The sequence below is a fragment of the Stegodyphus dumicola genome, chromosome 3 (assembly GCF_044657685.1).
Source record: "Stegodyphus dumicola isolate Sdum_Otavi_A_Nest chromosome 3, ASM4465768v1".
NCBI classification, from domain to species: Eukaryota; Metazoa; Arthropoda; class Arachnida; order Araneae; family Eresidae; genus Stegodyphus; species Stegodyphus dumicola.
Window position 1 is genome coordinate 35,497,860 of NC_140770.1, and position 27,062 is coordinate 35,524,921.

Here is a 27,062-nt window from a genome sequence, read left to right on the forward strand (position 1 = left end):
TGCTTAGTATGCATATGCAACAAACAAGCATATGTTACAAACAAGCATATGCTTGTTTAATTGATGCTTTCGTTTAAATGACTTCTTACATACTTCACACATATGAGGTTTCTCTCCTGTGTGAATAAGCGTATGGCTGCTTAAATAAGACTTCTGACTAAAGGACTTCTTACATACTTCACATACATGAGGTTTCTCTCCTGTGTGAATAAGCATATGCCTGTTTAATTTACTTTTCACACTAAATGATTTCTTACATACTTCACACACATGAGGTTTCTCTTCTGTGTGAATAAGCAAATGCGTGTTTAAAGTAGACTTCTGACTAAATGACTTCATACACACTTCACGCACATGAGGTTTCTCTCCCGTGTGACTAAGCATATGCTTCTTTAAAGCACCCTTTTGTTTAAATGACTTCTTACATACTTCACACACATGAGGTTTCTCTCCCGTGTGACTAAGCATATGCTTCTTTAAATCACCCTTTTGTTTAAATGACTTCGTGCATACTTCACACACATGAGGTTTCTTTCCCGTGTGACTAAGCATATGCTTGTTTAATTCACTCTTTTGTTTAAAAGATTTCTTACATACCTCACACACATGAGGTTTCTTTCCTGTGTGAATAAGTATATGGCTGCTTAAATGAGACTTCTGACTAAAGGACTCATTACATACTTCACATACATGAGGTTTCTCTCCTGTGTGAAGAAGCATATGCCTGTCTAATTTACTTTTCACACTAAATGATTTCTTACATACTTCACATACATGAGGTTTCTCTTCTGTGTGAATAAGCAAATGCGTGTTTAAAGTAGACTTCTGACTAAATGATTTCATACACACTTCACACACATGAGGTTTCTCTCCCGTGTGACTAAGCATATGCTTCTTTAAAGCACCCTTTTGTTTAAATGACTTCTTACATACTTCACACACATGAGGTTTCTCTCCCGTGTGACTAAGCATATGCTTCTTTAAATCACCCTTTTGTTTAAATGACTTCGTGCATACTTCACACACATGAGGTTTCTTTCCCGTGTGACTAAGCATATGCTTGTTTAATTCACTCTTTTGTTTAAAAGATTTCTTACATACCTGACACACATGAGGTTTCTTTCCTGTGTGAATAAGTATATGGCTGCTTAAATGAGACTTCTGACTAAAGGACTCATTACATACTTCACATACATGAGGTTTCTCTCCTGTGTGAATAAGCATATGCCTGTTTAATTTACTTTTCACACTAAATGATTTCTTACATACTTCACACACATGAGGTTTCTCTTCTGTGTGAATAAGCATATGGGTGTTTAAAGTAGACTTCTGACTAAATGACTTCATACATACTTCACACACATGAGGTTTCTCTCCTGTGTGACTAAGCATATGCCTGTTTAAATGATTCTTTCGTTTAAATGACTTCTTACATACTTCACACACACGAGGTTTCTCTCCTGTGTGACTAAGCATATGCTCGTTTAATTGATCTTTTCGTTTAAATGACTTCTTACATACTTTACACATACGAGGTTTCTTTCCTGTGTGAATAAGTATATGGCTGCTTAAATGAGACTTCTGACTAAAGGACTCATTACATACTTCACATGCATGAGGTTTCTCTCCTGTGTGAATAAGCATATGCCTGTTTAATTTACTTTTCACACTAAATGATTTCTTACATACTTCACACACATGAGGTTTCTCTTCTGTGTAAATAAGCATATGGGTGTTTAAAGTAGACTTCTGACTAAATGACTTCATACATACTTCCCACACATGAGGTTTCTCTCCTGTGTGACTAAGCATATGCCTGTTTAAATGATTCTTTCGTTTAAATGACTTCTTACATACTTCACACACATGAGGTTTCTCTCCTGTGTGACTAAGCATATGCTCGTTTAATTGATCTTTTTGTTTAAATGACTTCTTACATACTTTACACATACGAGGTTTCTTTCCTGTGTGAATAAGTATATGGCTGCTTAAATGAGACTTCTGACTAAAGGACTCATTACATACTTCACATACATGAGGTTTCTCTCCTGTGTGAATAAGCATATGCCTGTTTAATTTACTTTTCACACTAAATGATTTCTTACATACTTCACACACATGAGGTTTCTCTTCTGTGTGAATAAGCATACGGGTGTTTAAAGTAGACTTCTGAATAAAGGACTTCATACATACTTTACATACATGAGATTTCTCTCCTGTGTGAATAAGCAAATGGGTGTTTAAAGTAGACTTCTGACTAAATGTCTTCATACATACTTCACACACATGAGGTTTCTCTCCTGTGTGAATAAGCATATGCCTGTTTAAATCATTCTTTCGTTTAAATGACTTCTTACATACTTCACACACACGAGGTTTCTCTCCTGTGTGACTAAGCATATGCTCGTTTAATTGATCTTTTCGTTTAAATGACTTCTTACATACTTTACACATACGAGGTTTCTTTCCTGTGTGAATAAGTATATGGCTGCTTAAATGAGACTTCTGACTAAAGGACTCATTACATACTTCACATGCATGAGGTTTCTCTCCTGTGTGAATAAGCATATGCCTGTTTAATTTACTTTTCACACTAAATGATTTCTTACATACTTCACACACATGAGGTTTCTCTTCTGTGTAAATAAGCATATGGGTGTTTAAAGTAGACTTCTGACTAAATGACTTCATACATACTTCCCACACATGAGGTTTCTCTCCTGTGTGACTAAGCATATGCCTGTTTAAATGATTCTTTCGTTTAAATGACTTCTTACATACTTCACACACATGAGGTTTCTCTCCTGTGTGACTAAGCATATGCTCGTTTAATTGATCTTTTTGTTTAAATGACTTCTTACATACTTTACACATACGAGGTTTCTTTCCTGTGTGAATAAGTATATGGCTGCTTAAATGAGACTTCTGACTAAAGGACTCATTACATACTTCACATACATGAGGTTTCTCTCCTGTGTGAATAAGCATATGCCTGTTTAATTTACTTTTCACACTAAATGATTTCTTACATACTTCACACACATGAGGTTTCTCTTCTGTGTGAATAAGCATACGGGTGTTTAAAGTAGACTTCTGACTAAAGGACTTCATACATACTTTACATACATGAGATTTCTCTCCTGTGTGAATAAGCAAATGGGTGTTTAAAGTAGACTTCTGACTAAATGTCTTCATACATACTTCACACACATGAGGTTTCTCTCCTGTGTGAATAAGCATATGCCTGTTTAAATCATTCTTTCGTTTATATGACTTCTTACATACTTCACACACATGAGGTTTCTCTCCTGTGTGACTAAGCATATGCTCGTTTAATTGATCCTTTTGTTTAAATGACTTCTTACATACTTCACACACATGAGGTTTCTCTCCCGTGTGACTAAGCATATGCTTCTTTAAATCACCCTTTTGTTTAAATGACTTCGTGCATACTTCACACACATGAGGTTTCTTTCCCGTGTGACTAAGCATATGCTTGTTTAATTCACTCTTTTGTTTAAATGATTTCTTACATACCTCACACACATGAGGTTTCTTTCCTGTGTGAATAAGTATATGGCTGCTTAAATGAGACTTCTGACTAAAGGACTCATTACATACTTCACATACATGAGGTTTCTCTCCTGTGTGAATAAGCATATGCCTGTTTAATTTACTTTTCACACTAAATGATTTCTTACATACTTCACACACATGAGGTTTCTCTCCTGTGTGAATAAGCATATGGCTGCTTAAATAAGAATTCTGACTAAAGGACTTCTTACATACTTCACATGCATGAGGTTTCTCTCCTGTGTGAATAAGCATATGCCTGTTTAAATTACTTTTCAGACTAAATGACTTCTTACATACTTCACACACATGAGGTTTCTCTCCCGTGTGACTAAGCATATGCTTAGTATGCATATGCAACAAACAAGCATATGTTACAAACAAGCATATGCTTGTTTAATTGATGCTTTCGTTTAAATGACTTCTTACATACTTCACACATATGAGGTTTCTCTCCTGTGTGAATAAGCGTATGGCTGCTTAAATAAGACTTCTGACTAAAGGACTTCTTACATACTTCACATACATGAGGTTTCTCTCCTGTGTGAATAAGCATATGCCTGTTTAATTTACTTTTCACACTAAATGATTTCTTACATACTTCACACACATGAGGTTTCTCTTCTGTTTGAATAAGCATATGGGTGTTTAAAGTAGACTTCTGACTAAAGGACTTCATACATACTTCACATACATGAGGTTTCTCTTCTGTGTGAATAAGCAAATGCGTGTTTAAAGTAGACTTCTGACTAAATGACTTCATACACACTTCACACACATGAGGTTTCTCTCCCGTATGACTAAGCATATGCTTCTTTAAAGCACCCTTTTGTTTAAATGACTTCTTACATACTTCACACACATGAGGTTTCTCTCCCGTGTGACTAAGCATATGCTTCTTTAAATCACCCTTTTGTTTAAATGACTTCGTGCATACTTCACACACATGAGGTTTCTTTCCCGTGTGACTAAGCATATGCTTGTTTAATTCACTCTTTTGTTTAAATGATTTCTTACATACCTCACACACATGAGGTTTCTTTCCTGTGTGAATAAGTATATGGCTGCTTAAATGAGACTTCTGACTAAAGGACTCATTACATACTTCACATACATGAGGTTTCTCTCCTGTGTGAATAAGCATATGCCTGTTTAATTTACTTTTCACACTAAATGATTTCTTACATACTTCACACACATGAGGTTTCTCTTCTGTGTGAATAAGCATATGGGTGTTTAAAGTAGACTTCTGACTAAATGACTTCATACATACTTCACACACATGAGGTTTCTCTCCTGTGTGACTAAGCATATGCCTGTTTAAATGATTCTTTCGTTTAAATGACTTCTTACATACTTCACACACATGTGGTTTCTCTCCTGTGTGACTAAGCATATGCTCGTTTAATTGATCTTTTTGTTTAAATGACTTCTTACATACTTTACACATACGAGGTTTCTTTCCTGTGTGAATAAGTATATGGCTGCTTAAATCAGACTTCTGACTAAAGGACTCATTACATACTTCACATACATGAGGTTTCTCTCCTGTGTGAATAAGCATATGCCTGTTTAATTTACTTTTCACACTAAATGATTTCTTACATACTTCACACACATGAGGTTTCTCTTCTGTGTGAATAAGCATACGGGTGTTTAAAGTAGACTTCTGACTAAAGGACTTCATACATACTTTACATACATGAGATTTCTCTCCTGTGTGAATAAGCAAATGGGTGTTTAAAGTAGACTTCTGACTAAATGTCTTCATACATACTTCACATACATGAGGTTTCTCTCCTGTGTGAATAAGCATATGCCTGTTTAATTTACTTTTCACACTAAATGATTTCTTACATACTTCACACACATGAGGTTTCTTTTCTGTGTGAATAAGCATATGGGTGTTTAAAGTAGACTTCTGACTAAATGACTTCATACATACTTCCCACACATGAGGTTTCTCTCCTGTGTGACTAAGCATATGCCTGTTTAAATGATTCTTTCGTTTAAATGACTTCTTACATACTTCACACACATGAGGTTTCTCTCCTGTGTGACTAAGCATATGCTCGTTTAATTGATCTTTTTGTTTAAATGACTTCTTACATACTTTACACATACGAGGTTTCTTTCCTGTGTGAATAAGTATATGGCTGCTTAAATGAGACTTCTGACTAAAGGACTCATTACATACTTCACATACATGAGGTTTCTCTCCTGTGTGAATAAGCATATGCCTGTTTAATTTACTTTTCACACTAAATGATTTCTTACATACTTCACACACATGAGGTTTCTCTTCTGTTTGAATAAGCATATGGGTGTTTAAAGTAGACTTCTGACTAAAGGACTTCATACATACTTCACATACATGAGGTTTCTCTTCTGTGTGAATAAGCAAATGCGTGTTTAAAGTAGACTTCTGACTAAATGACTTCATACACACTTCACACACATGAGGTTTCTCTCCCGTATGACTAAGCATATGCTTCTTTAAAGCACCCTTTTGTTTAAATGACTTCTTACATACTTCACACACATGAGGTTTCTCTCCCGTGTGACTAAGCATATGCTTCTTTAAATCACCCTTTTGTTTAAATGACTTCGTGCATACTTCACACACATGAGGTTTCTTTCCCGTGTGACTAAGCATATGCTTGTTTAATTCACTCTTTTGTTTAAATGATTTCTTACATACCTCACACACATGAGGTTTCTTTCCTGTGTGAATAAGTATATGGCTGCTTAAATGAGACTTCTGACTAAAGGACTCATTACATACTTCACATACATGAGGTTTCTCTCCTGTGTGAATAAGCATATGCCTGTTTAATTTACTTTTCACACTAAATGATTTCTTACATACTTCACACACATGAGGTTTCTCTTCTGTGTGAATAAGCATATGGGTGTTTAAAGTAGACTTCTGACTAAATGACTTCATACATACTTCACACACATGAGGTTTCTCTCCTGTGTGACTAAGCATATGCCTGTTTAAATGATTCTTTCGTTTAAATGACTTCTTACATACTTCACACACATGTGGTTTCTCTCCTGTGTGACTAAGCATATGCTCGTTTAATTGATCTTTTTGTTTAAATGACTTCTTACATACTTTACACATACGAGGTTTCTTTCCTGTGTGAATAAGTATATGGCTGCTTAAATCAGACTTCTGACTAAAGGACTCATTACATACTTCACATACATGAGGTTTCTCTCCTGTGTGAATAAGCATATGCCTGTTTAATTTACTTTTCACACTAAATGATTTCTTACATACTTCACACACATGAGGTTTCTCTTCTGTGTGAATAAGCATACGGGTGTTTAAAGTAGACTTCTGACTAAAGGACTTCATACATACTTTACATACATGAGATTTCTCTCCTGTGTGAATAAGCAAATGGGTGTTTAAAGTAGACTTCTGACTAAATGTCTTCATACATACTTCACATACATGAGGTTTCTCTCCTGTGTGAATAAGCATATGCCTGTTTAATTTACTTTTCACACTAAATGATTTCTTACATACTTCACACACATGAGGTTTCTTTTCTGTGTGAATAAGCATATGGGTGTTTAAAGTAGACTTCTGACTAAATGACTTCATACATACTTCCCACACATGAGGTTTCTCTCCTGTGTGACTAAGCATATGCCTGTTTAAATGATTCTTTCGTTTAAATGACTTCTTACATACTTCACACACATGAGGTTTCTCTCCTGTGTGACTAAGCATATGCTCGTTTAATTGATCTTTTTGTTTAAATGACTTCTTACATACTTTACACATACGAGGTTTCTTTCCTGTGTGAATAAGTATATGGCTGCTTAAATAAGACTTCTGACTAAAGGACTCATTACATACTTCACATACATGAGGTTTCTCTCCTGTGTGAATAAGCATATGCCTGTTTAATTTACTTTTCACACTAAATGATTTCTTACATACTTCACACACATGAGGTTTCTCTTCTGTTTGAATAAGCATATGGGTGTTTAAAGTAGACTTCTGACTAAAGGACTTCATACATACTTCACATACATGAGGTTTCTCTTCTGTGTGAATAAGCAAATGCGTGTTTAAAGTAGACTTCTGACTAAATGACTTCATACACACTTCACACACATGAGGTTTCTCTCCCGTATGACTAAGCATATGCTTCTTTAAAGCACCCTTTTGTTTAAATGACTTCTTACATACTTCACACACATGAGGTTTCTCTCCCGTGTGACTAAGCATATGCTTCTTTAAATCACCCTTTTGTTTAAATGACTTCGTGCATACTTCACACACATGAGGTTTCTTTCCCGTGTGACTAAGCATATGCTTGTTTAATTCACTCTTTTGTTTAAATGATTTCTTACATACCTCACACACATGAGGTTTCTTTCCTGTGTGAATAAGTATATGGCTGCTTAAATGAGACTTCTGACTAAAGGACTCATTACATACTTCACATACATGAGGTTTCTCTCCTGTGTGAATAAGCATATGCCTGTTTAATTTACTTTTCACACTAAATGATTTCTTACATACTTCACACACATGAGGTTTCTCTTCTGTGTGAATAAGCATATGGGTGTTTAAAGTAGACTTCTGACTAAATGACTTCATACATACTTCACACACATGAGGTTTCTCTCCTGTGTGACTAAGCATATGCCTGTTTAAATGATTCTTTCGTTTAAATGACTTCTTACATACTTCACACACATGTGGTTTCTCTCCTGTGTGACTAAGCATATGCTCGTTTAATTGATCTTTTTGTTTAAATGACTTCTTACATACTTTACACATACGAGGTTTCTTTCCTGTGTGAATAAGTATATGGCTGCTTAAATCAGACTTCTGACTAAAGGACTCATTACATACTTCACATACATGAGGTTTCTCTCCTGTGTGAATAAGCATATGCCTGTTTAATTTACTTTTCACACTAAATGATTTCTTACATACTTCACACACATGAGGTTTCTCTTCTGTGTGAATAAGCATACGGGTGTTTAAAGTAGACTTCTGACTAAAGGACTTCATACATACTTTACATACATGAGATTTCTCTCCTGTGTGAATAAGCAAATGGGTGTTTAAAGTAGACTTCTGACTAAATGTCTTCATACATACTTCACATACATGAGGTTTCTCTCCTGTGTGAATAAGCATATGCCTGTTTAATTTACTTTTCACACTAAATGATTTCTTACATACTTCACACACATGAGGTTTCTTTTCTGTGTGAATAAGCATATGGGTGTTTAAAGTAGACTTCTGACTAAATGACTTCATACATACTTCCCACACATGAGGTTTCTCTCCTGTGTGACTAAGCATATGCCTGTTTAAATGATTCTTTCGTTTAAATGACTTCTTACATACTTCACACACATGAGGTTTCTCTCCTGTGTGACTAAGCATATGCTCGTTTAATTGATCTTTTTGTTTAAATGACTTCTTACATACTTTACACATACGAGGTTTCTTTCCTGTGTGAATAAGTATATGGCTGCTTAAATGAGACTTCTGACTAAAGGACTCATTACATACTTCACATACATGAGGTTTCTCTCCTGTGTGAATAAGCATATGCCTGTTTAATTTACTTTTCACACTAAATGATTTCTTACATACTTCACACACATGAGGTTTCTCTTCTGTTTGAATAAGCATATGGGTGTTTAAAGTAGACTTCTGACTAAAGGACTTCATACATACTTCACATACATGAGGTTTCTCTTCTGTGTGAATAAGCAAATGCGTGTTTAAAGTAGACTTCTGACTAAATGACTTCATACACACTTCACACACATGAGGTTTCTCTCCCGTATGACTAAGCATATGCTTCTTTAAAGCACCCTTTTGTTTAAATGACTTCTTACATACTTCACACACATGAGGTTTCTCTCCCGTGTGACTAAGCATATGCTTCTTTAAATCACCCTTTTGTTTAAATGACTTCGTGCATACTTCACACACATGAGGTTTCTTTCCCGTGTGACTAAGCATATGCTTGTTTAATTCACTCTTTTGTTTAAATGATTTCTTACATACCTCACACACATGAGGTTTCTTTCCTGTGTGAATAAGTATATGGCTGCTTAAATGAGACTTCTGACTAAAGGACTCATTACATACTTCACATACATGAGGTTTCTCTCCTGTGTGAATAAGCATATGCCTGTTTAATTTACTTTTCACACTAAATGATTTCTTACATACTTCACACACATGAGGTTTCTCTTCTGTGTGAATAAGCATATGGGTGTTTAAAGTAGACTTCTGACTAAATGACTTCATACATACTTCACACACATGAGGTTTCTCTCCTGTGTGACTAAGCATATGCCTGTTTAAATGATTCTTTCGTTTAAATGACTTCTTACATACTTCACACACATGAGGTTTCTCTCCTGTGTGACTAAGCATATGCTCGTTTAATTGATCTTTTTGTTTAAATGACTTCTTACATACTTTACACATACGAGGTTTCTTTCCTGTGTGAATAAGTATATGGCTGCTTAAATCAGACTTCTGACTAAAGGACTCATTACATACTTCACATACATGAGGTTTCTCTCCTGTGTGAATAAGCATATGCCTGTTTAATTTACTTTTCACACTAAATGATTTCTTACATACTTCACACACATGAGGTTTCTCTTCTGTGTGAATAAGCATACGGGTGTTTAAAGTAGACTTCTGACTAAAGGACTTCATACATACTTTACATACATGAGATTTCTCTCCTGTGTGAATAAGCAAATGGGTGTTTAAAGTAGACTTCTGACTAAATGTCTTCATACATACTTCACATACATGAGGTTTCTCTCCTGTGTGAATAAGCATATGCCTGTTTAATTTACTTTTCACACTAAATGATTTCTTACATACTTCACACACATGAGGTTTCTTTTCTGTGTGAATAAGCATATGGGTGTTTAAAGTAGACTTCTGACTAAATGACTTCATACATACTTCCCACACATGAGGTTTCTCTCCTGTGTGACTAAGCATATGCCTGTTTAAATGATTCTTTCGTTTAAATGACTTCTTACATACTTCACACACATGAGGTTTCTCTCCTGTGTGACTAAGCATATGCTCGTTTAATTGATCTTTTTGTTTAAATGACTTCTTACATACTTTACACATACGAGGTTTCTTTCCTGTGTGAATAAGTATATGGCTGCTTAAATGAGACTTCTGACTAAAGGACTCATTACATACTTCACATACATGAGGTTTCTCTCCTGTGTGAATAAGCATATGCCTGTTTAATTTACTTTTCACACTAAATGATTTCTTACATACTTCACACACATGAGGTTTCTCTTCTGTGTGAATAAGCATACGGGTGTTTAAAGTAGACTTCTGACTAAAGGACTTCATACATACTTTACATACATGAGATTTCTCTCCTGTGTGAATAAGCAAATGGGTGTTTAAAGTAGACTTCTGACTAAATGTCTTCATACATACTTCACACACATGAGGTTTCTCTCCTGTGTGAATAAGCATATGCTCGTTTAATTGATCCTTTTGTTTAAATGACTTCTTACATACTTTACACATACGAGGTTTCTCTCCTGTGTGAATAAGCATATGGCTGCTTAAATATGACTTCTGACTAAAGGACTTTTTGCATACTTCACACACATGAGGTTTCTGTCCCGTGTGACTAAGCATATGCCTGTTTAATTCACTCTTTTGTTTAAATGATTTCTTACATACCTCACACACATGAGGTTAGGTTATTCTCCTGTGTGAATAAGTATACGGCTGCTTAGATGAGACTTCTGACTAAAGCACTTCTTACATACTTCACCTACATGAGATTCTTCTCCTGTTAGAATAAGCAGATGATTGTCTAAATTAGTCTTTTAACTAAATGTCTACATACCTCACATCTAAGAGCTTTCTCTCCAATGTGAATTAGCATATGCATCTTTATCATATGCAAGTGCTTTTCTGACTAAATGACATCATACAAATTCCATACATACAAGGTTTTTGTTCAGTACGGATATGCAAGTGCTGTTTTAAATATGACCTCTTGAACATGATTTGTTACAAACCCTGAACCTAGAACATCCTCCTCCGAAAACATGCAATTTCTGCTCTTTATTGATAACTGTATCTGACATTCTTAATATAACTTTCTATGTATCTCGTGATGAATTTCATCCTCTGAAGGAATGCAAAACTGGCTGTTAAACAGAATTTTCGGTAAAAGTAGTTTTAAGTTAGTTTATTTTAGCATTTAATGTCTCATGCAAGTACGTGTTTTCTTTGTAAAAGGATCAACATAAATTATTCATGTGACGTATCAGCTGCTTGCTATTAGGACACCTTAAGAATGCCTTGATTTCCAATAATGTTTAATTGAAAATTAATTTCTTACAGTTCACAAAAATTACACTTCCTGCCCGATCACATATACATGTTTAAACAGGAATTTGTAAAACTGGGTCACATATGGTAAGTTACGCTACTTGAAATTTTTGTACAGTGCCTACCCAATGATTTATAGCTTGAAGAAGTTACATGTCACGTTAGAAATTTAGTAACAACTCTTAAAGCTTACACGGAAAAAAGTAATCGGCTTTCAAGCTTTGAATACTAAGCAGTATGAATCACACTTCAGCATGAAATAAACTTTAATTAAAGAGTCACATTATAGTTTTAAAACAGCCACTATCATTAAAAAAACTATAACTGCGGTAATTATTCAAATAATACAATCAGTTTCAACGAAAACAAACCTTATCATCACGTAAAACAACCAATACTATGCCCTAACGTCTTGAAACTGGAATATCTATTATTATTGCCAAGCACTAATTACTAAACTTTACTTTTTTTAGCAAAATCCAAGTGAAGCTTGCTAATGAGCCAGGAAATTTAAAATACAAAATAATAAACATTAAAATAAATAATGTATTATTAACATCCTCCCAACTTTTGATTACAAATTATAATCAAAAGTAGCGATTTTGCGTTTTGTTTATAATTATTTGTTACATTATTATTATATATTATAAATGTTTGATTACAAACGTTGTATTTGATGATAAGTTTAAAAAATTTTGGTTTTGATAATAAATTATAATTGGACACCTGTCAAGATCGATGTCGAAAAACCAGTCGGGGTACTCTTTCTACTCGATAGCAAACGAGAAAGCGAGTCTGACCGAGACCTTCGAGAAGCAAAAGCCCCGCAAATTGGAACCGGAAGTGTGGTCTCCGCCATCACCGGATATGTACTTTTGATATCTCCGTTGGCAAGAAAGCTTGGCGAGCATTTGGCGTTATTTTTTTCCCGTAAATTTTTCCGCGAGGTCAAGAATTGGCGCTAATTTAGTTCACGTGTTAATTAGCGGTTGTGAGGTGTGTATTTTTTGCGCCATTTTTCTCGCTTTACTTCAGCTATTTACCTTCTTGGGTTTTCATCCGCAGAGAACCCGTTGGCGCTTCGAGAAAGAACCCGTTGGCGCCGTTGCATTTTTACTCGCCAAGCTTGAGGCGAGCCGTAAGCGTGATATTTTGTAAACGTTGTTTTTAGTGTATGTAAATTCAAGTTAGCAGGCTATGTAGTAAAAATTCACAGATAATAAGTATGTAGATGTAAAACTAACAGGTTAAACTTGATATACGAAAATAAATTTGTATTAAATTCAAGTTAGCACTGAAAACAATGTATTAAACGGGATGTAAAAATTCATTTAAAAAATAAAAATTTGTATTCTTATACATACGTTTACATTATACTTATCTGTATTTCCGGTAAAATCCTAGTATACGGTGCGGTCTTGGCGCGATTTTTAAAATTGTCGCCAACACCAAAATGATGCGTTTATGTTTGTCGCCAAATTTTTGGCAACCTCAAAGTAAAGCGTCACCACAGGTTTGAGTTGGCAAAAAAAGTAAACAAAATGATAATCATATGATAATAAATCCTAAGCATACGTGAGACACAAGAAAAAAAGCAAGCATTTAGAAATTTAAAATAATTTTTAACAGACTTTATAACAAATAAAAATAAAATTTTCAACATGCATCGCAACAAATACAAAACATTCACATATCAAATATAATAAATTAAATACCATGGCTCAGGGCTCAGTGTCACATATGTTTTATGGTCTATATCATAACTCAAATGCCATGGCCCTCAAACTCGGGTGGCGGATATATTGCTTTTATTGCAAATATAAAGTCTTTCATTTTTTCAGATGACGATTTATTATTTTTCAGGCGCCGCCACATATATTCCACCAAATAAGAGCCAAACTCTTCGCTTACCTTTTTCGTCCCCTTCATCCCACGCTTAACAGCACTCCACGTTCCTTCCAAATCCTAGTATACGGTACGGCCATGGCGCGATTTTTAAAATTCGGCAGCAATCCGGCATATACTGCCCATTGAATTACATCAAGCTTTCCTTCCAGTTCTAACTTCGAAAAAAATTTCGTGTTTAAATATTCGCAACTCATAGCACTGCACATCACAATCGAAAAGTAACGTTATCTAACTGTAGAACAAATATGTTAGCAAATAGAAGTGTAGAACAAAATACGTTAGCAAATAGAACTGTAGAACAATATAAGTTAGCAACTCGAACTGTAGAATAAAAGACGTTATCAAACTAAAATCATATTCAGTATCTGACCAAAAACCGATTAATTAAAAAATATTAACCAATCAGAAACTCGGCGGAGCCACTACTGTTATTTTAAAAAATACAAAAAATAAAAGATAAATAAATTTTACTTGAACATACGTTATCCTTTCTCATTCAGTTCAGCCGAAGACCGAAGATTAACGGAACTGCAAACAATGGTTTGAAATAATTCTTCTCTTCCATCTGCACCAATCAAAACTTCTTAATTTAAAATATTTAATGAGCATGCGCGAAAATGCTCCCAAATGCACTCTCCTCCAGAGCGTCCAAAATCGGCTTGGTTACCACAATTGGCGCGCTTATTAGTCTCTTAAACCCGAATTTCACCAACTCTCATGTGCACCGTATACTAGGATTAAGCCGTATTTCCTCTAATTCATATAGAATACTAATATTTCTATTACAAGTGTCTTTTTTTTTATTATTAAGTACTTTGCCTGTTGATTGATGTATTTCGTTAAGAGCCATGCCCATGTAATAAAATTAATGAATGACCTATCCATTTTACATAGATTTCAGTATTTTTTTCCCCAAGTTACTTGCGTACAGCTTAAAGCATTTTACGTTGAAACAAATACCTGTCCTTTTTCATAATATATTTCACAATACAAATAACCTTCAACAGTAATCAAATTTTCTTCAGTAGCATCGTTAATCAAACTAGAACTTTATACATTTTAAAATTATTATAGGGGTTGGAAACCTCATGGTTCTGCGCGCTTACACCTGTTAATAATTAAGAACATAACGTGAACAGCCATGTTACAAATTAGCATTCACCCTCCCTCCATATTTTCTTCCTTTGATCCCGAACTGACAAGCCGAGAACCGGCATCTTTAGACGAAAACTTGTTTAATTATGCGAAAATATTTCTATCTATTCGTTGTTAAAAAATTCAGAAAAAATAATAATAAATAAGAGAAGAATATAAATCCCCAAATGCGAACAACGACAACCTTCGCAAAAGCGAATAGGATGAATTAGCTAGGTTACTAGGTTTGAACTTTTATCGCCAAAGTTGGCGATGTTTACATTTACCGGGTTATCTGCAGAATGCTTCCACCTTCTTTTTTTCTATTAATAATTGTTTGTATTTTGTTATATTTATGATTAGTGTTTCATTTCATTTAATTTATAGTTGCATTTTATTTACAGCATATATAATTATTTATCAGTGTTTCGATTTGTAGTTGTTTGTTTTGCTGATATGCAACCAAAAAAGATGAAATTACTTATAATGGGAGATTCAATGGTTAAATATTTGGATGAATATTTACCGGCGAATGTTCTGAATTATGAAGTAGATTTACATTCTTTTCCTGGTGCAACGATAGAAAGGTTAAGACGTAAGATATCCTTTTTGGACAATCGATACCATTTGATTTTGGTACATGTTGGTACCAACAATTCGAATGACAGTGTTGAAGATATTCTTAAAAAGTACGATTGCCTCTTTAAGGATATTAAACGTTTTTAACCCGAATATCAATGTTATCATTTCAAATATCCTACCACGTGGTGAAGAATTTTTCACAACTTTAAGTCAGCGAGTAGCAGCTTTGAACCGTTTACAGGTAATTAATAGAAAGATTGTAGAAATTAATTCTCAACTTGAAAAGTACTGCCAAAATCGAGAAGCATTTTTTATTTGCAGGTCGTCTCATCATTTTGGAGCTAAGTTATTGGCTAGGGATGGATTACATCTAAACCGTCTAGGAAACAAGAAACTTCCGGCAGTTTTCCTAGATAATATCAAGATTGTTTTGACTTCAAAGCCAGTTTCTACAAAGGTAAGTCCTTTTGTATTACCTTGTGTTTCATTTACTACATTGGATTTTCCTTGCAGAAACAAAAGAATCTGAGTGATTCTTTTGTTTCTGCAAGCCCTTCTTATCCTCTCTATTCAACTGTTTTAAAGCATGGTTGTGCTTTAGATGCTACTAAGAAGGCTAATTCTGATTTGAGAAATGCTGCTAAAGTTGCTTCTGGCTCTCGGCTGAAGAGTGTTGCTATTTCTGGTGCTGGATCTCGTTTTAAATGTGTTGTCCATGGTGGTAACTGTCATTCAAAGAATGCTGTTAACCACACAGATTGTTTTAGTTTGCATCTGCAAAATGATACCACCCCTGGCCCACATCCGAAAAACGTTGCCAACCCAGATGCTAGCTCTCGTCTCTTTGCATTGCTGGCCATGGTGGTGGATCTCGTCCAAGGAACGCTTCTGTCCATAGAACTGGTTCTGGTTTTCATGTAAGGAAATGGGACTAAACCTAGATGTCATCCTAGAAATGTTGCCATATGTAGTGTTGGCTCTCATTTTAAGTATGTCAATGGTTTTGGTTCACGTCCAAGGAATGCTGCCGTCCCTCGTTCTGGTTCTGATTTGCGTCCAAGGAACTACTCCTGGCCTAAGTCCTGAGAATGTTGTCATTCCCGGTGTTGGCTGTCATTCTAGACTTGTTGGTGTCTGTGGTACTGGCTGTCATCCAAAAAATGCTGCTTCTAGTTTGCATTCAAGGAATAACGTCACTCCTAGCCCCTATCATAGAAATGATATCCTTGCTGATGTTGACTCAGCAATGGATTCAAGGAATAACGTCACTCCTAGCCCCTGTCATAGAAATTATATCCTTGCTGATGTTGACTCCTCCAGATGTGTTGCAGTCCAGGGTTCTGGTTGTTTTCTGAGGAGCAGTGCTAGTTCCACTGTTAATTCTTCTACGAACACTACTGTTCCAATTGCTAGTTTTCAGAAGAAACCAATTTGTGCTTTTGGTGATGGTTTGTGTCCAAGGAGGGATTTGACTGTTAGTGGCGGTTTGCATCTAAAGAATGCTGCTTCAGCTGTTTTGCACCTAAAAAGTGTAATGGCCTACATGGGATCATCACTAAAGAATGCAGTCACTGCTGCTGGTTGTAGTGTACAGCAGGCAAGTGCTGTGTCTTTCAGTGATTGTTATCCATTGTATTGTGCTTCTGTTAGTGGCAAAGGGAGTTTAAAAAATGATTCAACAAATTTTGATATTTCACAACCTAAATTGTGTACAGCAAAAGATGATTTTTACTCTGACTTTGCCTCTAGTTTGCAGCAAAAGAACATTTCTATGATCAGAAAAAGCACTTCTTGTAGTTCAGGCCCAAGTTTCTTTCACTTTAATAAATTTTCTTTACTAAAAGATCATGTAGAAAGCAGTGAAATTAACTGTCAAGTGAGGAAAAATAAGTCTATGTATCCTATTCTGACTGGAGGGGGATCTGAAATTGACTGTAATGCACCATCGCTTTATCCTAGAAAATGTGATATTTGTAAAAAAAACTATAAAACTAAAAATTCTTTTAATAATCATAAAAAAAATTGCAAAGAAAAATTTGAAACTGAAAATTTTAAACTTTCAATAACTTCTCCTCAGATTAATATTGCTATATACATTGATAATGTATTGAGTGCTAAAAAATTAAAAACCATAGAATGTATTAATGATAAAATAGAAATGGCTTATCTTCGTAAATGTGAAATATGCTTGAAAACTTATAAACCGAAGAATTAATTTTATAACCAAAAAAAAAAAAAAAAAATGTTCAAATAAACAAGTATCTGATTTAAAACAAAATTTTTCATCTGATTACCCCCGGAAATGTCTAAATTGTGATAACTGTTATCCTTGCGAATTATCATTTTTTAAACATAAGAAATTTTGCACAGAAGTTAATAAATTGTATGTATGCTTCATACCTGATTGCCATAAGTCTTTTACATATGTTTTAAATTTTAATAAGCATTTAGCAGATGAACATAATTTAAATAACTTAAAGGAATATTCATTTGAAACAATGAGTTATTTTCAAGATTGGCTAGAACTGGAAGGAACCTCGACATTTACTTCATTCAGAAAGTTTTCTAAATTAATGAAAAATTCTAAAACTTATCATTATTACTGTTGTCAGTTTACCACGCAAGGTTATTCTGATTTTGAAAAAAAAAAAACTAGTCAGAAAAATGAAAAGGGTACAATTTCAAAAAGTGTATGTTGTCCAGTCAGAATATGGGCTTGTGAAGAAATGAATAAAATCTCTGTTTTTTACTTTCCTAAACATAATCATGAGCAAAAGTTTGAAAATTGTAAATATCAGCCATTGAAACAAAGTATGCGGTGTTTGATAAAAGCAAATTTACGTTTATCTGTGCCTCCACAAAATATAAGGGATATCTTACAAGATGGATCAGGAAATCGCGAGAATAGAAATAATTTCCCTGTAAAGGAAAGCTTTGTCTCCCGTGAAACTATTTCTGCTTATTCTAGATATTTAAACAATTCATTGCTCCAAGTAGTGATGCAGTTTCTGTTAATTCAATCATTGAAACTTTAAAGTGTGAAGCATACAATCCTGTGTTATTATATAAGCCTCAGAATAATTCAACTTTGTACGGTCCAACTGATCTAGATAATCTTCCAAATCATAAAGTATCGTTTGCTCTTGGTCTTCAGACGCGTGAACAGAAAGAAATGATGATAAAAGGTTGTACAGAGATTTTATGTATCGATTCTATACATAAGACTAACCAGTAATGATTTTTACCTTCTTAATCTTATAGTACCTGATGAATTTGGTTGTGGCTATCCAGTTGTTCACTTTATTACTAATTTTCTAGATGCTGACACTCTTTATTGTTTATTTAATAGTTTAAAGTGTCGTGTACCAAATTTATATGTAAACTGCATAATGACAGATGATGACAAAGTTACATATCCTGCATTTTCAAAGGTTTTTGGCCAAGATGTTAAGCATCTTTTATGTTCGTGGCTCGTACGCCAAAGTTGGTTCCAACAACCAAATTCTAAAGTGGTAGATAAGGAAGTGTGACAAAAAATGCAAGGAGAATTAACAAAAATATTACATGAAAGAAACCAGATCACTTTTCATGATCAAATAAGTAGGTTTTTGAATGACTATTCTAGGAAAAGTAGAGATTTTATTGAATATTTTTCTGAAAATTATAAAAATAGATTAGAAGAATGGGCTTTGTGTTATCGGAACTTTCCACATGCATTTACTGATACTAGCATGTACTGTGAATCTTTTCACAATCAGTTGAAACTGTTTATTTTAAGCGGAGACATAATAGACGATTAGATAATTTAATTTCTATACTTGTGACAATTGAGAAAGATAAATATTTAAATCATACCTATAAATTATACACTAATGTATCTCCCAGAAATTTCATTTCTTTTTTAAGTAGGCATGAGAGAGGATTAAAAATTAGGGACAGTGATGTAAATAAATGTTCTGATACTTTTTGTTTGTTCCCAGACAAAAAATAAAATATATACTGTGCAGCGTCTTTTTGAAATTTGTCCTTATCAGGATTTTTGCTTTTATAGATGCCCCAAAGTATCGTGTCGCAGTGTGTAGTCACTTGTATCACTGCAATTGATTAGATAAATTGCTGTGCAAACATATACATAAAGTGCATTCATTCCTTAATAGACAAAATGATTGTATGTTTAACCCCTCGGGGATTAATCTTGAATCGAATCAGAAATGCAATGAAAACATGAAATCAATAAATGTGTATTCTGTTAATCATTACAATCCACAAAGTATTGAACAGAGAGTAAATGCATGTGAAAAGCTTGTAGAAGAATTACTGCAATTAATAAGACAACCAAAAGTCCAAAATGTCATGTTAAAGTGTGTTCATACAACATTAAATTCATTAGTTTCAGAATGTAGAGGAATTTTAAACTCGAATGAAAATTCAAGAGCAGTTTCAAGTGCATCATGTCCAATTGCACCAAATCAAAACTTAACCCTCAATTGTTTAAAACTTCTAAAAAGAGAAAATTACAGAAACGTCAGCAGAACAATAATCACGATTTTAATGATAGTATAGATGACCCAGAAATAAATGAATGTGTGGAAAAGAAAATTAAATTTAAAGCCATAGCATTTGATTTAAATGATAGTGATAAATATCTATGTGATTTAACCAGAGTTGATCAAAATAAATGATTTTCCCTTCCATTAAAGTCTAGCGAAGATATTTTTGAAAGAATTTTACAAATTGGCTGCTATAGTATCAATCGTATTGCTTTAAAGTCTTTAGATTCTTATATCAGTACAAGTGAAGAATTTTTTATAAAATCAGTTTGTGCAGATTTTGTTAGGGGGTGGTTATTTGATGTAATCATAAATGCATTTTTATACAAAATTTTAGAAAGTGATGATAAATATACTTTTGCTGATTCCTCGATTACTCAGCTTATCTTATATGATGCATTATCACTTGGAAATGTTCTTCCCGTTTCTTTGAAATCTTTCAAATATTTATTGATTCCTGCTTGGATTGATTCTCATTGGGTTCTGATCATAGCAGATTTAAAGAAAAATACCTTTTATTTATATGACTCGTTAATAAATTCATGCAATCCAAAATACATAAACTGAACTAATAAATGGTCTAATGTAATTAACAGCGAGTTACAAATTAACGGTTCATGGGATATTCAGTGTCCACCGCATGGTTTACAAAATGATGAAAGCAGTTGTGGTGTCTTCATCTGTTATTATGCATTTCAACATGTAAATCCTTCAATTTAGAAAATTTATTTATAATATTTTAACTGAGAATGTTATACCTTGTACACAGGAAAAGATAAATGTATCTTCAGCAGAGCAAAACTTTTCAGTAAATGTTAGAATGAATAAAGATTGGACCAAATCATGTTTAAAAATACATGATATTGAAATTACACCATATATGTTAAAATCTATAGATCCTTTTATAAGTAATGAAGAAGAACACTTGTTTAAATCTGTATCTTCATGTTTTCGAAAAGGATGGCTCTATAATACTATAATTGATGCTTTTTTATTTAAAATATTAAACAGTTATGAAGATTTTGCCTTTGTTAAGTCTAATTTACAAATTCCTAAACGAAAGTTTTGTATTAAAGATCCATTATTAACAAGATTGAAATCAGCGAAATTATTTTTTATCCCTGCAAATTTAAATTGTCATTGGATATTAATAATAGTAAATATTCCAGATATGGTTTTTTGAATTTTATGATCCACAAAATAAATCATGTGGGCAAGAGTATCAAATTTTAATTCATACATGGTGTGAGGTTTTAGCTAAAATATTTGCTACTACAGTCAAAAGTCGTTAATCCGGACTCGTCGGGACTTCGGCGATTCCGGATTATCGATTTTTCCGGATTATAGATCATCAGTTTAAATCTGGTAAGATGGCATACAGAAATTACAAAATTAAAAATATGAAACCGTAATTTATGAAATAAAGAACAATTATGATCTAAAGGGTATCAAAATTTACAAAAAGAAAAAGCTTAATATTTATTTGTTTACTTTATTAAACATTTCTGTCAATGTAAGTTGCTTCGTTTCATGTGATAATACTTTCTCTTTAATTCTATTAAACAGACATAATTTCTTGTTTAGTTACAAAGTTCCGCTGTTCAAGTCCTATAATTGCTGTGTTGTTTTCGTTTTCAATAACCTGTGGGTCACTTTCTTCACTATCGGAAGCGAATTATAATGACGAGGAACTTGATTTAAATCATATCAAAGACGGAGTACATCGAAATGAAATACTACACTTAGTAAGGAATTATAAGCCAAATAAAATAAAAACATCTGCCCTGAAGATAAGGATAATGCTGACAGGTCAACTTCCAATCCGCGGCGTGAAATTGATAAACAGATTTCGGATTTCAAAACATACTTTCGCTTTGTAGATACAAATTACATATTAGTAAATATATATCGGAAATTCTATTTGACATAATCGAATGTTCAAGCTTACTTTTATGAAATTGCTCTAACAGTCCGCAAAAAATAATAAGCCGGATCCAATTCGAAGATTAAGGAACAACGCAATCTGCAACATTAACTGAATTAAGTAATTTTTGCTTAGATTATACCGTTCGTTACACATTAAACGCGCATGCGCAAAAACATATTCGCATCCGTAAAGGTCTTACGCGCACTCGTAAACGCCGGTGCGCATGCGTGAACGCTACGCATGCGCAGAAAGTTTGTAGCTTTGAGGTCCGGATTATAGATCATTCCGGATTATGGGTGTCCGAATTAACGACTTTTGACTGTAGTCACTTAAAAATGTGGACACCTTTTTTTCACCCCTGGTTAATAAGAGTACTTGCATATTTGTAAGTTTCAGTACGTAAAGCTATATACAAATTAAACATTCACACATTCCAATAGCAAAAGAGGTCCAGCTACCAATAATTAGATATTTAAATTTTTCAACATTCAGAAACAAAGAAATACAAGTCAACTTGCTGCTAATGGAAAAGATGAATATACTGGTCTTATAATAATTATGAAAAATGAGTGCTAAAGTTACAGCCCATTTTTTAATTTTTAACTATTGCAAAATGAGGCTTAAAAGTTTGTAGCCAGACTTATATTAAAGCATTCAGGGAATTAAATATCTTGTAATTTTAATATTAGAATAAGTCTTATCATTACTTAATAGTTAGATAATGCCTATTATTATTTCCTGTCATTACAGAAGTACTTGCTGAAATTTATTTCCCATTTGCATATATGGTTTCAAAGAGTTGAATTTTCTGCAGAACTCCAATATCCATAAATTGTTTGACACATTAAAAATAAGTGAATATTTGCTCTAAGCATATACATGTATTTCATTTAAATTTAATAATAATAGCATATACATAAAATCCAGATTTGATTTAAACATTCACAACTAAAGAACAGACACTGCTTTTACAAAGGCCATGTTTTCTCCCATTTTGCATCAGTTACAATTATTTTCATGCACATGAGTATATTTTGAAGTGTTAAATTAATTAATTACCATTTCTATTCTTGGATGCTCTATGCCTGAGAAAATAAAACTTAATGCTAATCTGTATCCAAAATCTGATAGCTAATTATTAATCTACTAAACCAAAATAATGAGGTTTTATTGTGCATGAATTGGGCAAAAGTGTGCAGTTAAATTCAAACTTGTAATATTCTGTAGCAACCATTTAAAGTCACATTTCCTAATGTTTTCATTAAACGGAAAACTTTACAATTCTAACACATTCATAAATCTCTTAAATTTGTATCATAATATATTAGGAATGATTCTTGGAATTTAAGTGTTAATTATTTCATCAATGTTGAACTGTGCTGTTTTTCTCTCACAGCGTGAATAAATGTGACTGATTATAACAGCAACTAATATTGTGATATGCAGAATAGGAGTGTAAAAAAGCCTACAACAAGCAATTCTAAAAATTGGGTCTAGTTAAGCACTATTACAGATTAAAAACATCAAAGTGTCAGAAGTGTATGGAATAAAACCTGCATTTTTAGAAAATGAGAGGCTTCATAAATGAATACTGTAATGATATACGTAAGGAACCAAAAAATATTTTTTAGATACGAGATACTGTTCTGTATTGGTGTGTATGATTTATACTGAGAAACGTGACACAAAAATTTAGATCATTTCAGATAGGATTTCACCAGAATATTTTGTGTTATGGTATATCATTTGTGTATGTGGAAGTGGTCTGTTCAAGATATAACTTTGTATTTTCATGCCAAAGATTACACCTACAAAACATGAAACATATCCTATGAAATTTGCAAGGTATGAGTGAAACAAAAATAAGAATTGGTTTTATTGGTGCAAATTAAATGCATTATACAGTATCAAATATTTACCAAACATTTTCCAGATTTTCTAAACTGGTAAGTAAAGACAAGAATACAACCAAGTACAGTTTTAAAATACTATTACATATAAATAAAATTGTTGTGAACTGTTGAAAAAACTACAGAAAAATTTTAGATTTTATTATGTTAAACCACGTTGCTGTGTTTATGGAAGTATAAAAATTAACCGTGGCTTCATAACAAACTTAATATATCTATAAAAAAGATTTTGTACTTTTTAAAAACATTACCATAGGTTCAGTGCCATATAAGCTATTTAAAGTAGTGTTGTGTTATACATAACAGCCAAACAGATGTGATTAGGAAACCTAGAAACATTTGTATAGACTGGGATATAATTATTATATTTTTGCCTGTATTCATAAAAATGCTACAGTTAATAACATCACTGTTATCTTTAATAAAATTCTGAAATAATTCAAAAGTTTCATATGTGCAGAGGGGTATTTCTAGATCCTCTATTCAGAGTCGTAGCTAGGGTTTTCAGCGCCCAGGGACAACTGAAGATTTCGCGCCCCCTACTGCTTGCCAAGGATGGAAAACATTTAATTCTAAAATGTCATAACATCAGTTTGGCGCCCCTTGGATTCTGCACCCGGGGACAGATGCCCCCCTTTGCCCCCCTCTAGCTACGCCCCTGCCTTTATTCAGGCATAATAGTTGTGTTACCTTTTGGACATGAGATCCGAAGGCAGGAGTGCAGAATGGATGCATTTAGTACCAAGAATGATAGTTACTGGACGATCAGATTTCTAAAAAATTTTAAAATCAAAGAGAACTTTTTGTACCTTAGGTGCAGTGACTGCTAGAAGCAAACCACGTAGTCTGTGAATAGATGTTCTAAATCTTCAGGTAATGTGAGGCTGTTTCCCTGAGATGTGAAGCTGTTCCCTGAGTGGCTGTTTCCCATACATAATTTATAACATTCGATCCAAAAAAGTTAAAGCTTGGTTGTCACTTGTTAACAAACAAATTCACTAGTACAGAGTAGTGCACTAAATTTAAATAGTATTTTTAATTAAAATTATATTGAAGAACATAGATGGCTGCCAATGTTGTTGATCGCCAGAGACCTACAAGTTAAAGATCACTGATATGTGATATTGCAGTAAAATTAGATACTTTTTAAAATTAAATCCAAGAATACTTGTACCCATGAAGATCACTACTGGCCCATGAATTGGCAGCCAGTGGAGATGAACGCCTAGCTAGCTTACCAGTGTAAGACAGTGGAAAAAAAAAAAAAACTGAACAGATTTTAAAACTAAACTAAAGAACAGCAGTGCCCATCAAAACTATTGATAGTTATTGGCAGTCAGCCAAAAGGTTTCGGACACTGCAGATAATTTAATAAGCTACGTGTTATAACGTAACATAACACTCCACAAATTTTAGAAAGAGTTAATGACTCAAAACAACAAAGTACCAGTTTTTATGAGAAACAGCCAGTCCTTCGAGAAATTTTTGTTTAAAAATTGGAAGGTCTCTGCAAACAACAATGAACAGATTTTAGAGAACTCCAATTCATACACTTTTTTCTTTGTCACAAAAGTATTGACATCAAGTGATTCCTCTTAAAAAAAGCAGAACATATAGCTCTGAACAGAAGTAGATTTTCAGTATTGATCTCCTTTTCTAGAAAACCATTGTGATTAGGAAAGGTATTATCTATCATTTTCTTCTAAATAACGATCAAGGCTGTAGTATGCCATCCTCCCCCAGAAGTTTGCGTAGGTGGTTCGTTAGTGCAAAATTCTGGCGATTTGTTTGATTGCAGCTAAACACTCAAGGGCTATCTGACTAAAGGGAGGGATGCCTTCTTGGAGGACTCTTTAAAGGAAACTGGCTCGTATATACGTTACACATGGAGAAAATCAAGAAAACACCCATGCAGCCAGCCCATTCTCCGAGATTCGAACTATCAGTGTTTAGTGATTTTACCGCTCGGCTGCTGATGAGCAAATATAGTAAAAAGCATCTTTTAATATATAACGGAACATTATTGAAATTCTGGCTTTTCCAAGTTTTGTTTTTTGGATTTATCTATGCCAAACATTAAATGCCCTGCTACAACCTCTATTACAAAGAGTAAGAAGTGAAACTAATTAAAGACTCAGTCAACGAATGCTTCAGCATGGAATTGCTAATACAGTCAAAAGTAGTTAATCCGGACTCGTCGGGACTTCGGCGATTCTGGATTATCGATTTTTCCGAATTATAGATCATCAGTTTAAATCTCGTAAGATGGCATGCAGAAATTCTAAAATTAAAAATATGAAACCGTAATTTATGAAATAAAGAACAATTTCTTTCAATGTAAGTTGTTTAAGTTTTGATTCGTTTCATGTGATAATACTTTCTCTTTAATTCTATTAAACAGACATAATTTCTTGTTCAGTTACAAAGTTCCGCTGTTCAAGTCCTATAATTGCTGTGTCGAGAACACCGACTAATTTGACAATCGAAATTTTTTCGTTTTCACTAACCTCTGTTACTTTCTTCGCTATCGGAAGCGAATTATAATGACAAGGAACTTGTTTTAAATCATATCAAAGACGGAGCACATCGAGATGAAATACTAATTTGGTAAGGAATTATAAGCCAAATAAAATAAAAACCTCTGCCCTGAAGATAAGGATAGTGCTGACAGATCAACTTCCAATTCATTATGCGCCCGCTGCGGCGTTCCCCCCGCCGAGCAGCGTGAAATTGATAAACAGATTTCGGATTTCAAAACATACTTTCGCTTTAGATCCTTTACATATTAACAAATATATATCGGAAATTCTATTTGATATAATCGAAAGTTTAAGCTTACTTTTATAAAATTGCTCTTACAGTCTGCAAAAAATAATAAGCCGGATCCAATTCGAAAATTAAGGAACAACGCAATCATCAACATTAACTGAAATAGATAATTAGATAATTTTAGCTTATACATCCATTATACATAAAACGCGCACGCGAAAACGTATTCTGCACTTGCGCACACTCATATGCGCAGTCGTACATGGTCTTACGCGCACGCGTAAACGCCTATGCGCATGTGTCAACGC